We start from the raw sequence: 17,824 nt of genomic DNA, 5'->3' as shown, positions 1-17,824 counted from the left end.
TAAGAACTAAAGTCCCAATACTTGAAATTTTTCAAATCGGTGTATTGTTGAGAAGAGAAAAATTATTTTACCCTTGCCTCTTTGGAATCTTTTTGGTGTTTCAACCAGTCTGAGGCAGTACTATCTGGCAAAATATTTGCAAACTGAGAATCTCTCATAAAGTTGACTAGTGAAATTTACCAAAATCACGCTCTCTCAGAATGATAAAAAAAATTCAAGTGGTAATAAAATGAAATTTTTATAAATTCTATCTTTTCAACCATATTGATTTTAAATTTACGGAACCTGAGCTCTCGGTGTTTTTTTTTCTTTTTGCAGACTTTTGCTAGAATGCTTTTCTAGCAAGCAAGTGAAATTCATGAAACGTTTGCCATTGATGTAATATTCAAGTTAATAAGGTTGTGCAGTCAAGAATCAACAATTTTTTGACAAATTCTTTACGAGACGATCGTACGATGATATTTTAAATTATTACATGTATTCGCAAGTCATAATGGCAATTTTTTTTATAAATTTAAAGAAGTAACTCAAACTGAGAACAACATGTTCGATATCGCTCGTTTATTTAATATCACTTTGAAAAAGTTCAAAATTTTAATAGATGCGTTCTGAGCTTTTAGTCGACAATGGCTAATTTTCACTGAGAAATTATTTCTCATACATATATTCACTAACACAGTTTTTTTTCTTCTAATATTTAATTCGATATTGCTGTTCATTAGTTAAAATTAAGATCGGTGTAATTTGGAGAAGTTGAACACTGAATGATACCAACGTGATGAAAATCATTTTTCATCGCTTGAAAGCGATTAGAGAAAAAAAAATCACTATACGAGCATTGGTATGTAATTATTTTATTGAATTTGTTCTTGCATCTTCAGGAAAATGATCGTAGCTTACAAACGTATTAATTTAGTGAGCACGCGACCTGCGGCCATCTCATAATATAATGATCCAAAAATGATTAATTTCCAACTGACGAATATCGTTGCAAAGGTGTCGTAACAGGGTACCCATTAGGTTGGTCCTTATTTGGGGTGTTTTAGAATTTTCCTGCGGACAAGGCAGAAAAAGTTTGCAAATAGATCAATAAAAAAGTACGCGAAACCGGGAGTCAACCCTAAGTACTCCCGCCAAGGCCATGAATTTTCCCATGCAATTTCAATGGGAATTCGGAATTACTGCACTACTTTTTCGCCCCCGACTAAATAGTGTTTTGAAAAATCTGAAACTTGGCATATGTCTTTCCTATATTCATAGATATTCTGCAAAAAATTGGGCGATTTACAATGATGAAATTAACAAAGTACCAGCGTATCAAAGTTGTGTTTCGAAGTAAAAAATCACCATTTAACGAAATAAATGAATTAATAAATAATATTAAACAATTAGAATCTAATATTCGTTAAATGGTGATTTTTTACTTCAAGACACAACTTTGATGCGCTGGTACTTTGTTAATTTCATCGTTGTAAATCGCCCAATTTTTTGTAGAATATCTACGAATATAGGAAAGACATATGCCAAGATTCAGATTTTTCAAAATACTATTGAGGCGGGGGCGAAAAAAATAGTGCAGTAAGTCCGAATTGCCATTGAAATTACATAGGAAAATTCATGGCCTTGGCGGGAGTACTTAGGGTTGGCTTACAGGCTCCCGGTTTCGCGTACATTTTTATTGATTTATTTGCAAACTTTTTTAGCCTTGTCCGCAGGAAAATTCTAAAACACCCCAAATAAGGACCAACCTAGTACCCATAGGTATAGTTCTTTTATTTTCCTCTTCAGCATAAGCGGCATTGTTTGCGGGGTAATTCACCCCGTTGGTAAAATAACCGCAATACCCCTGACCACGTGAGATGTTCCTTACTCCAGTATCTGAACGCAGACCGCCACCAGGATTGGTACGACTGTTCTTCGAGACTGGGATGAAAGTTTTTATTAAAAAGGTCGGAGCACCATGTGAGCTGTTTCTGGCTACATGCGAGTGTTTCGATAAACATGTTGCAAACGGAGACGAGGAAGCGGGGAACTTGGCGAGAAAGGAAGGAAGGAAGAAAGGAAGGAGGTAAGTAAGGGCGCAGAGGAACAAGGATGGCGGACGAAAGGCGGCGGGGCCCGAAGCGGGAAGGAAGGGTCATGCCAGGGAATCGTTCGATACACAGCCCAGCTACCAGCGCTGTTGCCAAACCAAAAACAATACGCAGCCTTCGGTTCGTTCTTGGTGCTTTCAAGCACCCCCGAGTATTCCGTCTCACTTTCTCTCTCTCTCTTCCTTTCTCTGCGAGTCATAACCGCGATTACTCGTCCTTGTATCATTTCTTGTTACGTAGGGTAGCGGCAAGGAGCCGTACCTCGTATTGGTTCTCAACCGAAAAAGTTTCCACAAATAAGCGGGAAATAGTGGTTCAACAAGTCGCCAGAACGGCGCTTGTAAGGAATAAGGGATACAATTTGATTGGCGCTTAGCAATCGGGGTTCAATATGATTGGCTCTTTGGGGAACTTTTGCTGCAGCAACGCCATATTAATTTCCCATTACTTTACGGACACTTTCTACGTACACGGATATAGTCCGCCTTACCTCCACCCTCCATATTTCTTATGAAGCCAACTTCTTCGCCCTTTTCTGACACAAATACACGCTTCACAAGTTATATCGTACTAGTGTACATGGGGAAAAAAATTCGGATGTGGACCTTTACATACTCTTGAAAAATTTTTGACGCGCGTGATAAACGTTCACGCTTCGATTGGTGTGAAAATCAACACCAAATGGTATGGACTAGTGTGAAGGAATATTTTAACAGTGTAGACTGTAATTTGACGTTAATTTTACGCTGTATGATGTCCGTTTGACGTGATATCTGATTTGATTTTGTAACCATTTTCTTAGAACAATGTTGATTTCTATAAGAATATAAATAATTGCATATACTTAACGAGATAATTGGTCAGCTCTGCCAGTTTGTTTTCTTTAGACATTGAATGATGAGTCGTTAACACGAATGTATGATTATCTATTGGCGAAATATTATTAAAAATTACATTGATTTGTAAATTTAATATTTTGGACAATTAACAATTAAATGTATGTAGTGTATGCTTATCTTTTAGTAGAGTCGTACGTTGCAGCTGAATTTTCTTAATTCTAGTTGAGACGCCAGTCTTAATATATACGAATACGATATTCAAAACCTCACATTTTGCTGTCTGGGGTCATGTTAACACTATCCGAGGTCAATCCGACACTATGTGATGATCGATTTCCGAATTGACCACAAGAGTGGTTTCATCGTAGTCCACAACAGAAAATTTCGACACCACATTTTCTACAGTGCGTGGGTTGGTGTGACTTTTCTCGGGCCAAATTAACTTACGACGAATCCTGCACCACTTGATTTGTTGTAAAATCACCAACAGGAAAACGCCATTGGTTACGACGTTCTTGTGTTTTGCAAATCTCGTGTTAAAAATTGAAACCAATAGAATTCTGTTGGCCAGTGAGATACTTTGAACCCGTTGAGATCGTTTTAGCAATAAAACTTCGGTAAGTGCTTGTTTTGTCGCAGCTTGGAATTATATTCTAGAAGTTATTATAAGGTTACCGTTAATCTCCGGTTAATTGGATGAAACTAATGTATATTATGTCACAAGGGAGCGAGGTGTAATAAATTCAAGTAAACTTTTCCCCATTTGGAGAGTGCATTGTAAAACATTGAGGAAATTAAAGCAGGGACGAAGCGCACACCAAACGTACGGAAGGCTGACTTGACTTCGGTAATTGAACACTGGAGGACACTGCTTACGCAGTATTTGCTCAGTCACACATGCACATCGCTGGTTCTCTGCTTCCTGCGCTAGAATTCGGAGGAGATGAAATGGTTCCCTTGGCAAAGAAGCCAAATTCCAAAAGCAATACTGCACGGTTCAGGCACATAAACGTGTCGGAAATTTGGCCAAAGTCATCCCAGACGACGCGACGCGGCGGTATTCGTGGATCTTTTATACGATGATAGGCCTATGCTACAACTTCCGCAGCCTTAAACCTCGACGACTTCCGGTTGTCTTCCGCAGCCAAAATTTCATGCATACCTCTGTGCCTCACGACGACATGGCAGTCCAAAGAATAGAAGTTGACGCATGTCTGACTGTATAATTTTAGCACGATGGTAATTTCTCTTTAGTTCAACTTCCGACCTCTTTCAAACTTAAACTTGCGCACTTTTCACCCCTCAAGCTCTCTGTATGCATGTATTATATTCATCCGTACTATGCAATATCACGTAAGTAGGAGAACACGAGCTTAGAAATGTGGAATGTTCATGCATCTTCCATGCAAAAGGGGCCATTTTGAAAGCAATTACGAGAAGGAACGTGCAACCTGATTTTCTATTTTCTGCCGGGAAAAAGGTAATCATAAGCTTTGACTCTGTAGAGCGTTTCTTTCCTCTCATATATTTAGAAATGTTTTCTATGTGTAAAATCGCGTAACGTAAATTGAAATATTTCTGAAAGTTCCCACTTGAACGTGCGGATATTTCTGTCGCTTCGTACGGTGCTTCATCTTTTCACTGATCCTAACACGAGCTTACATGAACTTTGTAATATTCGAAATCATACACATTATATGCGAGGTTAAATGTGAAGGAGCAAATGAAGTTTTCCCGCTTCAAAGGGTTCACTTTGCGAAATACTTATCGTGTAGACTCGCACTAAATCTTTGAAGCAAAGGGCTGACGGCTGATCATTAGCTTTTCTCGTCTACGCCCCGTTTCAATATTCCAAATATATTCACATTTTCCCGTGAATTTCGAAAATTTTGAGTGATTTAAAAATGTCTCATTATAATTGATGTGGAGAACTCTGCAGTAAATTTATTTTTCCATAACGTGTTGTGCCTGAGACCGTTCACAAAAGGGATTTGGCTTGTTGTTGGGTAAAATTTTTGAATTATGTATGATAACTTCTCGCAGTTTAATTTTTCGCAACTGAAATTCCTACGATGGTACTAATTACTTTGTGTAAATGATACTGATAGTCTGGTTGACTTTGAGTTTAATGAAAAATGCGTTCAAGTATAGTAATAATAATTCTTTATTAATCACAATATGTTTGCAATCATTGGGAAAAAGTAAGGAGCAAGCAGGGGTTTGGCAGTGGTAGCAGTAACACCCGCATTTGCACGAGAATGGGATACAAAATGGATTAAAAACGCAATACTTTTTACGAAGGAATATCTCATTCCGTTTTCAATCATATTTCGATGATCGTATACCTTCATAACCGAATGCGGCTTCTTTTGAGCAGCCGCATCTCATTTGGACGTAAACACCTTAACATGAAAAAGTGAAAAATCAATATGAATCCTGAGATGAGTACACCAAATATGAGTTACTGGACTGTAGCTTCCCCCGAGCATCTGTAATTTCGCATCGTTTCGAGATCGAACAATGTCGAAGCACTTGCCCGTGGCAATCTAGAAAGTCTGGCGAACCCCGTAGGTCCTGGATACGCGAGATTAGGCTTCCTAGTAACGAACCGCTTGAACCAGAAGCCCGGCATGCCTGAGCAACATTATATACCCTTCGAAGTAAGAGTGCCTCTCCATCTTGAATTCGCACCGGCGATGAGATCACCAATTGACTTGACTAATACAGAGACATACCTGCATTCCTAAGCAGCTGACAGGGTCCTCTGGCTACCCCCAGGGCCGCCTGAGACACCCGCGTGATCTCTACCTAAGGGAAATGGATCTGTGATCCTGCGAGCCTCTCGTCTTCGCCTGGGTAACCATCAATTAGGACTCAAATGGCTCAGGTATTCTATGTGCGTTATAGGCAAACGTGTGATGCAGCTAAGTTGATGGCCGAAAATGTTACTGAATATCCTGGCTAAAATTGATAACTATTATACATCTAGTTACTGGTAGAACTGCTACATCCCATTCTCTGATAATTAACGCTATCGATTTTTTTCTCGAGGAACTATCTCGAGACTAACAATACGAATACCTTGTGCACTTAGTAGAAAAGAGAATGGCAACTTTTGAATTCGTTCGAAGATTTTATTTCAGAATGTATAATTTTTATCTAAGTTTCGTAACGCCTGATGAGAATTACTTCGTTGTGTAATTACAATGACTTGTAACAATCCTCGCTTTACGTCACGCTTGTAAAGAATTTGATTTTGAACAACGTTCATGTAATATATCAGTAGGTAGCAAGGAGAGATCTGGACATCGATTCCTACCTTACCTACACAACTGTTCTTCTCGAACTTTCAAGAGTGGGGGGATATGCCCAATCTGACTGACTTTATCGATCATCGGATCGTTTGGTTCTCCGACGTTATCGATCGTCCGATAACTTCGTTCGGAGTGGGGATATCCCCCACCCTCGAACGTTCTAGAAAAAGGGTTGTGTAGGTAATGCGGAAATCTATGTCCAGAACTCTCCTAGCCGTTGTACTTATATCGTTCTTATACATCACTTATATCATCCCTTCGACCGCAATAACCGCAGTTTCGCAAACACTCATTGATTATCTTCGCTTTATACAGGACAGATGGGTTCAAACTCTTTATAAAGTGATTGAGGTGGAACCTAATACCGGAAAGCGTGAAAGTGAAGTGGCTGAGTAATGGTAGGGGACGAATCGGGTCAATTGTGGGGTGAATGGAACACGAAGAACCGTTTCACTACATGCTTTTGGAGTCTGATGAGAGTCAGGATTAGGTGTGTATGTTCATCCAAATGAGGCAAGGGACGTGTGTTCTATCCGAACGAACGGGCGTAACACGATGTTATATCGAAACGATTACTCATTTCTGTCGGCGTTGGCACGTAGAAACATGTTCAAACTCATTTATTCTCTTCCTTATATCAAACGGGGCTAAACAATATCGGCGTGTGAAATGGGTATCTTGACGTGAGTTAGCCGTTATTTCAACAAGGAAATAAAGTGTCTTATGCAATTCACACGTGATCTAAATTTCCAAGGTTCCAATAAACGCCACTTGAATTTATTCACCTCGCTATGAAGTATGTTGTTTCGACGATGCCAAACGTGAGATCCTTTAGTCGTATAGATATTGATACTCAAATTCATCAATTTTTGTAGTCCACGGTTGTTGACCGGTAGTTTGGAAAGCATGAATATTCATCAAAACCATGACCATCGTGAAGTTAATGTATCTATGATGCTCGAGGTGAGAAAATATCTGCACTATGTTTAATTTTTTGTATCAAGAAATGCCTCAACTTAACATTAGACTTGAATAAGAATTTTAAACGCATTTAGGCAGTGCAGTAAAAAATGAGACTAACTGTCCACATCTACTACTTTATACACCACGTAATATCCTGAGAATCACGATGTTCGTTCGAATATATTCAAGATTTCACGTCTAGATACTACAACTAGAATATCTTTCCCAAATAATACTATTTTTATTAACCTCTCACGGTCATTAGAAATTCAAATACGATTTGAATGGTACCAATAATTGACCAACCTACTAACTAATCTGAAAACTAACACGTCATTTTTTTTCACTACGTAAGCAATACTGAGGTTTTCTTTGATACTAAAAATCCGAATAAACTGAGTCTCAGAAGTTATAGTAACTCAAATGGATGTAGTTTAGCATAAAATAATTAGAACGAAAACACATTGTATCCACAGCATTTGTCAAATTTGATTCATACAACTGTATTCCTTCTTAATTCTAAACTGTTCGGAAAGCACGTGCTGCACCTGCAATAATTTAATGTGCAATAAAGTTGTAACAGAAAACTGGAAGTTCCGTTTATAAAATCAGTACACAAGTTCAACTCCGAGTACCTTCGACTCTCCAGGGGTGAAATAATTTCACCACACCAGCTGCTGAGTAAATTTTGTTTGATCGAATAAACGGTGTCTGTGTATGGCAGTCACGGCTCGTTACACGAGCCTGATTGTTGCTCCTGACTCTCGAGACTACCAGGAACGTGTAATATATATTACACTTGAAATACAGTCGTTAATAACTGAGGTAATTTTGTTATTAATAATATACCTACCCACTAGCTGAGCGCGCCGACGGCTGCTTCTGATGCTAAAGAGTTAAAGACCTTATCGCAGTCGTTAGTTTTCCAACAAAACTGAGTTACGGGAGTTTGGTGCGCTCGAACCTTTCCGCTGTATCGAGTTAAAACTATTATACCTTTATTTCCGAGTCTAAAACTTTGCCCCGTGCCCCTCTGTTCGAGGCTGCTGAAACAAGCGCGCATTGTTATAAGAATTTAACTTAATTAATTACTTTTACCTACGAAAGTTGAATACTCTATAAAACTAGTCCGAAACTCCTTTATTCAACCACGGCTGTTTCCAACTTTTTATCGTTACTACGGTAATCGAACACCATTTCTCAACTACTGCCATTCCGCGTAAGAGCGAAACTTTTTGACACGGTTACGTCGATTATTCAATGTTCATGTACACACCGGCAAATTCTAGGAGAAAAACTTGCTTCGAAAGCCAGAAACGCTGTATTAAAGATCCCAAAAAACAGTCAGATCTCAAAATATCAATCTTCCAATTTTCAAGTTCTTCCTGAAAGGTAAAAATACGCGTTCAGGGATTTTCATGCAATCAGGACAATTGCACGATTCTAAAATTGATATGTCATCCTCTGATCCCCTCAGCATTGAGTGTGCGCTGTCTTGCACATATATATTGCGGGCGGTAACAAATTTAGTGCATTATATCAGATTAGCAGAGTAGTTTTAATTGCTTCGGAATTAAATAAGGCCAGGTTGGTGAGTTTTAATCCGTTTACAAGTTCTATCAATTCCGTCTGCACCGTTTCCGTGTACTTATTCTCCCAGCGTTTGCGAATACATACGTACAGCCCGCAGAGGCTTGGTGCACGATTTGCATTTTCCCATCCCTGTGCATGTTGCGAATGTTGCGAATGACGTTAACGAGTGTATGCATATCATTTATTCGGCTGCATAGAGTGCACACGTGAGATGAAGGTATATTTATTCATTCATCGAGGCAACCAATCAATTTTCGACTAACAATCGATGAACTTCAAAACTTTACATTCAACATACAAAACGCTGAGGAAGGACGAAAAAATAGAATATGATCGTTAAAAGATTCATGGGATCAAAACAGAAAGGATAATAAAAATGAACCTCCAAAGTCAATAGTATCAAATCTACACGTTTATCGATCCCATTAAGTCTTTCGCAGCGTGATTGCGAAATGAGACAACTTTCCACTGATTATACTTCACGTATGAATAACCGCTCACATGCGTAGTGAGAAAATTTGTTCAAATTAAATTACCGAGGGCAATAACGGTGAACATGAAATCAGAATAATGGTGAATCCGACACAATTTACGGTACACGTTATTCGCTAAGAGAGTGTCGCGTAATCTCAGCGCAAAGAGAAACATGAATCACCAAAGAAAGCTATATCAGCAGCCAGGCAAACGAATCAACAAACAGCAATCATGTTCAAATCAAACAAAAAGCTTCTCAGCTTGTAAGTTATCACACTGAACCAGGTTTTGAAGTAACAACTCCCTCTGGTAGCCGGAAGATCCGACAACAACATATTGCGTGTAATTTTTCACATTTACCGTAACGGTATCTGGGGCACGATAATTGAGTATTTGCTTAACATCGATCGATGATGAATTGAGTATAACTCTAATCGATGCCCGCATATTCGTATACACACGACGTTATTCGTACTCATTATTAACATCGATCGCCTTCATCGTTAACGTCAAGTTTTCACTGGCAACGTCAATCCCATGCCTCAACGCACAGAAATTAGTGTTCCCAAGACTCCACTGTCCCTACAAACAATTTAATTTCACGCCTCTTGCTTGGTGCCTGTCACACTGTCTATCATAACAGCTTGATAGCCACTTGCTTAATTATTTTCCTGTCATCACGCGGAATATAATGCGATTAACGCATTATCGTGTCGTTTAGAAAATTGCAGACAATCGGCAATACTATTAGCACACTTGGGAATTAAATGACTTTGTGGCAAATGCCTTTATTATCTGCACCCACATGTTTTCATCCGAAGCAAAGAACCTTTTTCTTGTGGCTCCCGTATAAAGAAAAAAAAAAAAAAACTCGTGAATTATGAGAAAACGATCCTCGCAGAACGGTATGCCTCAAATCCATTTTCCAAACGTCTCTTTGGAAACTCAAAATTTTACGAATAACCGTGAAAAGGGGATTATGTCATTTTTCATTTTAAAAAATCCTTACTACTCAGCCACATTTACTGATACGGATATGATTTGAAAAGCATTGTGTACAGAACTGAATTTTCTTACAAAAGTATTTTGTGAGCAGTACGATACTCAAGTGATTAAAAACTCGTACAAATCTCGGCTCAAAAGTTAATTTCATGCAAGAATAGATCCTTAAATATATTTAACGGTTAAAGCATTGACTTCGTAACAAAAATTTGCGTCACCAATCTGTAGGCAAATTCATTCCTCCACGATGAGTAATATTAGTAGAGCAAAGCCTGTAGCTTCTATCGTTTGTATGTTATATTCTTTAATGTAAAAGTTTATATTCAAATGTTTTCATCAGCTCTCTGATGCAATAAGAGTGATGACAGTCTGAAAAAATGGTGTACAGTTCTGCTAATTCCATTGTGTTTATCGACTAAACAATCAATCATCGAAAAAACGGTCTTCTATATTTAACTTTGATTTACTTGCCATTCTTTGAATACACTGCTTTACAAAATTTGGTAATTCCCTTTGAAGATACTCCAATATCAGTTGACTGGGACAGATCTTCCGTTAGTGTGATTCATTGTGTCTACTTCCTCTTTCATGCCGGTGTGAACGAAAGAATCACAAGTCATAAAATATGCTTTCATCGCCGATCAGGCACAATATTGAGTGATTCCGTGACTAAAAATGGATAAATTCCACAGAATTTTGCACGTGTTTTCAAATCTCCCGTTCCTTCGTACAATCTCGAATGCGTGAACAATTGTCAAAGCATGCAAGCACGGGTCATGTCTTCGATCCACCGATGCACAGGCATAAAGAGGTAAAGTTGCTCCTGTAGAAAGAGGCGCGAGGCATTCATTCAGTGCCTGGTCGCAATATGCCCGTGGAATTCAGCAAAGTGAATGTAGGCGAAAGGGGTGATCGTAAAATGGATCTCGAATTTCTCCAACTATAAATACTTTTCCGTCTAGCCGGGCTGCAACGCCGAGTATAATATATATATATATATATATATATATATATATATATATGTATGTACATATGTATATAGTAGGGATCGGTTGGTAGGTATATAAGCCGAATGATTATTGGATTTGATTATCTCTGCATTCCGTTCCAACATAGCAGCATAGCTTAGCGAACCAATTCCAATTAGCGACATACATACATGCATACATACATACATACATATGTAGATGTGGAGAAGGGATGTGCGCGACCCCAACTGCACGCAGATTCGATCACGCAAACGGGCCAATAAATGGGCACCCCTGATCGTTTCGACTGGTAGAATAATGAGAATTCGATTTAAGTAAGGATAAAAAAAGCATAAAAATTCATTACACGGTTGTCAAAACGCCAGTAACAACAGCGATAAGCTGTTTTCGGGCTGTATGTAATCACGGTAGGTTTTCTTTATTCTTTTTTGTTTTGTTTTTTTTTTTTTTTTTTCTTTCTTTATATCGCAAGTGTCGTCTAAGTTCGTGGAGAATATTTCTCTAAATTATTGATATGCGCGTACATTTGATGCCCGAGATTGTTTGTAGGGAATTGAAAAATACTGGGCGATTTACTCTGCTGGCTGTATTTTATACATCTTGCCCTCTCAGGGGTCGGAAACAGAGAAACGTAAAATGAGTAAGACGCGCTTTTCTTGACTCCACTCTTTGTTGAAAATAATACCGCAAATGGCAAACGTGGCAAAGAATTACGCAACTGCTCTCATGCTTGCCGGTAAATTTTTCCCGGCAGTTGTGACCGTCCCTGAATGTTTCAAATTCACGTTGGTTGGATCTTGAAGCTTTTCTATTTACAACCGGAGACGGTATAAGCTTTTTCCCCCCTTTACTTACAGATGCCGCGTTTCTCCGTCTCCTCCCTCACTCATCCTTCTTGGTAAGGTATGCTCACCTTTAAGCTTGGACTTAATTCTTAGGACGACATATTTCTCTCGTCGGTTATTCTCGATTCTCGTTGGATCCAAATATAAATTCACCAGATTAAACTGCGAGCCACTTCCGAAGTTCCAGACGCTAATTTCGAGTAATAGTTGAAGACACGTAATGACCATTTTCAATTGCGAGATACGCGCCTCCCAGCCATTGGAATATCAAGGAATTTACAAACCTTTGTTTCTTTTCGCCTATTGAGACTGTACTTTCCCGTGTAAAAGAATTTATTATTATCGATTAGCTCGACGCAACTACGGAGCAATCAATTTTTCGAGATATTGTTATTTTTGCTGAAAGAGACAAGAAGAGAAAAGAAAGAAGTGCACGTGGCTCCTGAACGTAGGTATTGATGTAGTTCATTTTGGAAATCGAACACTGATTACACGTAGGATATAAAAAGGTTGGACCTGAACTGAACAATTCACGTCAACTTGTCACATAAGAATACCTGCATTGGTTTAATACCAGACTGTTTCAATTAAGGTCGACCTTTTTTTTTCCTGAACAAGGTCTGAATATTAGTTTGTTAATTCAATGAGTTGCTGAAATTACATTGAAAAATGATAATAGCCTTCTCACGTTGTCGCAAGCAAAAGTCAGACATTAGCAAAATCAAAACTGTTTTTATAGCGGACTGAGGCCAACCTTTTAAGGCCTGTGACGACAAATATCTTAATAGTATCATTTTCAAATTGTGCCCGGTCACCTGTCATATCACACTACACGATTGTGTTGGAAAATACTGTAAAGAATCTGATTGAAATAGTATAATAGGATGTATGACAGGCTTTTAAAGAAGACAGTCTGGTATCAAACAGAAAATAAAGTCGTTCGCTATTTCTCCGAGTCGTAAGCTTATCAATTGTTCGTTGAATACAGAATCGTCGAGCCCAGAGACAAGTTTAACATCGGCCATAAAAATTTCAGGGTGGCGTGTTTATGCCACAGGCAGACACCGTCTTTGTGTGGCCAGTTCAATTCGAGGATGAAATGATTGATGCAAATGATTAGACGCGATTTGATATAAAAAGAAAAAAAAAAATTGTGTATAATATGTTATAGTAATTGAAACTTCATAATATTTTTACAATGAAATTCCGGAGTCGCACTTATGTTTACTAAGTTCTTAATCTCTGATAAATAGTTTATACCAATTTGAATATTGGTTGTAGTTTGAAATGCAAAACAAGCAGACTGGTTGTTCGTGGGTGATTCGATGGAAGGTATGGAAAGAGAAGTGAACGGGTATTGAACGAGTTTTATCGAAAAATGTGCACCGGAAATGCGTTATGAGAAGAGGAGTATTGATACATAGGACATCTTGGAAAGGGTATGTGGATAGGAACAATAGAAGAAGGAATGTAGAAAGAATGTTGTAAGAATGAAGCCTGGGAAAGTTGCGTTTTATGATCGCACATTTGGTTGCTAAACGTGTCAGTTGAAAGTAGCAAAAAAAAAGTTCTCCTCTTATGACTGTTTTGCCCCATGGATTGCCGGCGATATGTCGACCACTGTCAACGCATCGCATCATTCTCGGTATCATTACAAACCGAGTGTCTTGTTGTTGAAATCATCAAATCAATCTCAAGAATATATAGGTACTGCATCTCGAATAGGTAGTAATAATGTTGCATAAAGGATTAGATTGATCTAAGACCGCCGAGTGGCAGTGATTACGGGGGGCTCGTGACAATAGCACGTTCAAGCGGTTAATACCCCGGAATTTTGGCTCGGACTCGACTCACTTTCGATGAAAGTGCACCTTGCGTAATGAATAAATAACAGCCCACGATCCAGATTGGAAAAAGTTTTTTCACTGCGAGGTTAGGCAGAGAGCGGCTTTTCATGTGGACTCTAGGGTCCTCTTAACCTTGCCCAACTTGTATGGGCTTCGTGGTACCAGACGTAACCAGTGATCCTTGGACGTGAACATTGGACTCCCAGGGCGAAAATCGATGGGTTATAAAACGTCGGATGGAATCGCAACGCTGCACGCTGTGCGTGATCAAAGCATTTGCGATTGGTTTGTTTGTGTTCCGAACTTCATTAGCGGCCTCTGTTTCACAGCGTTGCTTATACACGCCCGAAAAGTTGTCTCTCATCCCGAGTAAAAGGTGTGGATAGGATGTACGGGATGCGAAAAGAGTTGGACGGTCCGTCGCGTGATTAATTTCTCACAAATTCGGCATGAAAATCAATCGTGATATGTTCTATATGTGAAACGTGGAATGTGAAATGTGAAATATGACGGGGACTGAATGCGACCGAACAAATTCATCAGCCGCGCTTCAACGGACGGGGTCTACAGAAATAAATTGCAATCCTTCCAACGATGATAACGGAAACACAAAGTAAAGAATACAGAATATAAAGGCAGACGGAAAAAACAAAAGTGTATAGTATACTGGAAAGCACAATCGCGGGCGTCAAGCTTTTGAATACCTGTCCGTTTGTGGGTAGGATTATATTTCACACATGTTTCGAAGTCCATGCAATGCGAATTCCGTTCACAATGATGTGCGGGGACTATACGACACCGATTGCACGAGCACATCGCTGCTGCAGTCGGTAATTCACATGCGATGCATAGAAATTTGAACACTTCGACTCTCTAATCAGTTTAACGGTTGAAAAAATGGGAAATATTTACTTATCAAAAATGCAATAATACTTCGACGTTCATGCATCGGTACATTCAGCTTCTTTCTTTCGAATCTGCTCCGTGATGCTCGAGATTTACATCAAGCAATTGTTTTTCTAGAGTTATCCAATTTGTTCCCAAGATGAACCAATTGCCAATGAACAGCTGGCGCTTTGCAATCCGAACGCCTCAAATTGGACAACTTTTTAACAAGCTTGGTAAAATGGAAAACCCTAGGACTTAGCTGATCCAGAAATTGTATGTAGGACCTAAATGTTGAACCTCCGCAAAATGCGAGAATCAAAATTATTCATACTTTCCCAGATTACGAACTTTACCAAAGTTATTTGAGGATTATTCAATCAATTGATCAAGAATTGAAGAAACAGTGGTTTTTCTTTGTACAAGAAAACGGCGCGAGAGGATTGCCAGGAAATTGTGTTAACGTGTAAGTGCGAGTGAATACTTGAGAAATTAATTGACAACTCGAAGGCGGTCTGCTAAATAATTTCGAATCAAAAATTTTATTGGCGATTTATAATTCCATTTCAACAGCTTCAAATGATTGGAGTAACCACAATTAGGCTACATCATGCATTGACGCGGCTGAAACTAGCAGACAGAATGGGCAGCCAAACGTTACAATGATCGTTTGAATAAGATATGAGTGAAGTTCGAAAATCAAAACTTTGTGAAATACCTTGAACTCCCAATACTTTTATAGAATTATAAGGATAAAACTGAACTGCATTTTCAATTTTCAAAGAGTTTAACACATTTGGCTGCTAACTCTAGCTACTAGTTTCAGCTTTATCATGCTGCATTGAATACCCCGTGAATCTCACGGAAAAATTATCATCCATGAGCAAATCATCAGTGCAGACTTGCATGAGAAGAGCAAATAATTATTATACGAGAACCTTCAGAGAGAGAATAAATTCCTCTTGACGATCTTTTAATATTTTACCTTCACTCGACTTTAAATTCCGGTGCGATTCTCTTTGCCAATTCTTCCTTCATTCTGACTCAATCTTCTCATCCGTTCATCTCACTATTACTCAATCTCATTCACTATATTGTAGTTTCTTGATTTTGTTAATTCCTAATCCCAGTTTTAATATTCATCGTCTGCCTATACAGGCCACCATTCTCTACTGCATCATAACCACTGTGTCACGGCATTTAATAGTACGGAATACAAATTCTATTTCAAGGTAAAATAGTGGGTACTTTTTGAAATTTATGTATAATAGCAGAATTTATACGTTTGCAATCGAAATAGACGATCAGCGGCAGTAATAATTAGAAAACTCGCAAAAATTTTACATATACCACAGTTTCCGCTAAAAGAATAAGTTTGATACTCGTACACATTTGGAACATGTAACCAGAATACTGTAGCACTGAAATTCTTTCGAAAATGTTTCCTTCAAATCTCTGATATACCCAACTCAGCACATACAACGAATAACCGTTCTCTGTATGGAAAAAGTTGAGAAGTTAGGATATCATGGACTTAATCGAAATGAAAGCCACGCCAAAATGATCTTCGAACATTCAACCAAGGTCAGTCGACTACCACGAATTGATATATAATTCTATCGAAACTTTCAACAACCTCTTTAGAAAATACTTTTCTCTGAGATGCCTTGTTTTGGAGTTATCTAACGAATTTTGATGCACAATGTAACGAATAAAAAGGGTAGTATACACCAGGGTGTCCCGTATTTAGGGTCTTGATGAATTTTTTAACACATACCCCCCCAAATCTTTTTCAAATAATTCAAAAACAATTGCCTAATTCTTTCAGTTTTTTATCTCAGCTCTAACCTGTGCCGAGAACAGGGTGGATTTCCCCATTTGAAGTACACGTGTTTCGGACACATTTTCAGTACATATTTTAATGTAATAAAAAAAAAAAAAACAACACCCTAAATATAGGTCACCCTGGTGTACACCCTCAAAACTCAATCACTGTGGATACGAATATACACGTCCCGAATATCGTGGGTGCTCTACACTTGCGCCGAAACGTGTAAATCACACTAGGGTAGCTTTACTTGTTAGTGGTGTTTGCTATTCAGGTGACCGTATCTGCGTCCATCCATTTGGGCATTTAGTTGGTCAAGTATTCGGGCGAATCTTGAGTGAGATAGATGTCCCAGGTAACTTGAGGTCAAGGGTCACACTGATAAAAAGGAGGGCAAAACACTGGGACTCAAAACGGGGAACAGCGAGCGGGATAAGCGGGCCCCATATCAATCTCGAGCTAAGTTTTGAGATCAACACGATCGGAAGTTTGGTAAAAAGTTAGCGGTTGGAAATCTTGTCGAGATTTGAAGGGACGGAAAGGGTGGGCGAAGGTGAAACGGACGCGTGGGCAAACGGGGAAGGGCGAAGAGCGAAGGGGAGGTTAACGGATTACACTTTTATCGCGATTGGGAAGTGATTCGGCTTGAAAAGACAGACGATCTGCCTCTAAGGTATACGTTCGTGAGTTTCACGATCTCTAAAATCTTGTAGATTATCTCTTTGACGAATTGCCATTCACGCATCCTGCTACGAAAAATGAATCCGATTAAAATTTGTCCGCTTCCGATGGTAGGAGGGGGGAATAACATTGGGGTAATCGGCAAGGGCTTCCGCGTTACAGTCTCTCAGGGACCGGTGGGGATTCCAATGAAATCCAATGTTTGGAACAACCTCAATTTATCACTTTGGTACCAAACGAAGTTATGCAGAACAAAGCCAAGAGCTCAAGAATGCATAGGACCAAAATAAATTAAATTGGAGATAGGCACGCTTCTTGACCCGACCATATATCTGTATAATATTATGTATACTATGAAGGGACCGTTGGTAAAAGGAATCTTATCATCGATGGAATTAAAATAAAAAAAAAATAAATAAATAAAAACTTTTTCCAAATACAACAGACGGTTACTTTGTTCGGCAATTGGCG

The 17,824-nt window shown here is 38.9% G+C and overlaps 1 protein-coding gene and 1 long non-coding RNA gene across 2 annotated transcripts in view; both read left to right on the top strand.

Moving 5' to 3' along the window:
• Positions 1-17,824, top strand: part of LOC124188036 (alpha-2A adrenergic receptor) — a 253,740-nt gene that overhangs the window by 74,273 nt on the left and 161,643 nt on the right. The window lies entirely within an intron of this gene.
• Positions 1,202-13,456, top strand: LOC124188042. The gene is made up of 3 exons (XR_006872232.1): positions 1,202-1,322; positions 9,416-9,425; positions 13,445-13,456. It is a non-coding gene; the product is annotated as an uncharacterized LOC124188042 (long non-coding RNA).

The sequence above is a fragment of the Neodiprion fabricii genome, chromosome 1, assembly GCF_021155785.1.
Source record: "Neodiprion fabricii isolate iyNeoFabr1 chromosome 1, iyNeoFabr1.1, whole genome shotgun sequence".
NCBI classification, from domain to species: domain Eukaryota; kingdom Metazoa; phylum Arthropoda; class Insecta; order Hymenoptera; family Diprionidae; genus Neodiprion; species Neodiprion fabricii.
The sequence above is the reverse complement of the archived record's forward strand: the minus strand, read 5'-3'. Positions and strand labels throughout refer to the sequence as shown.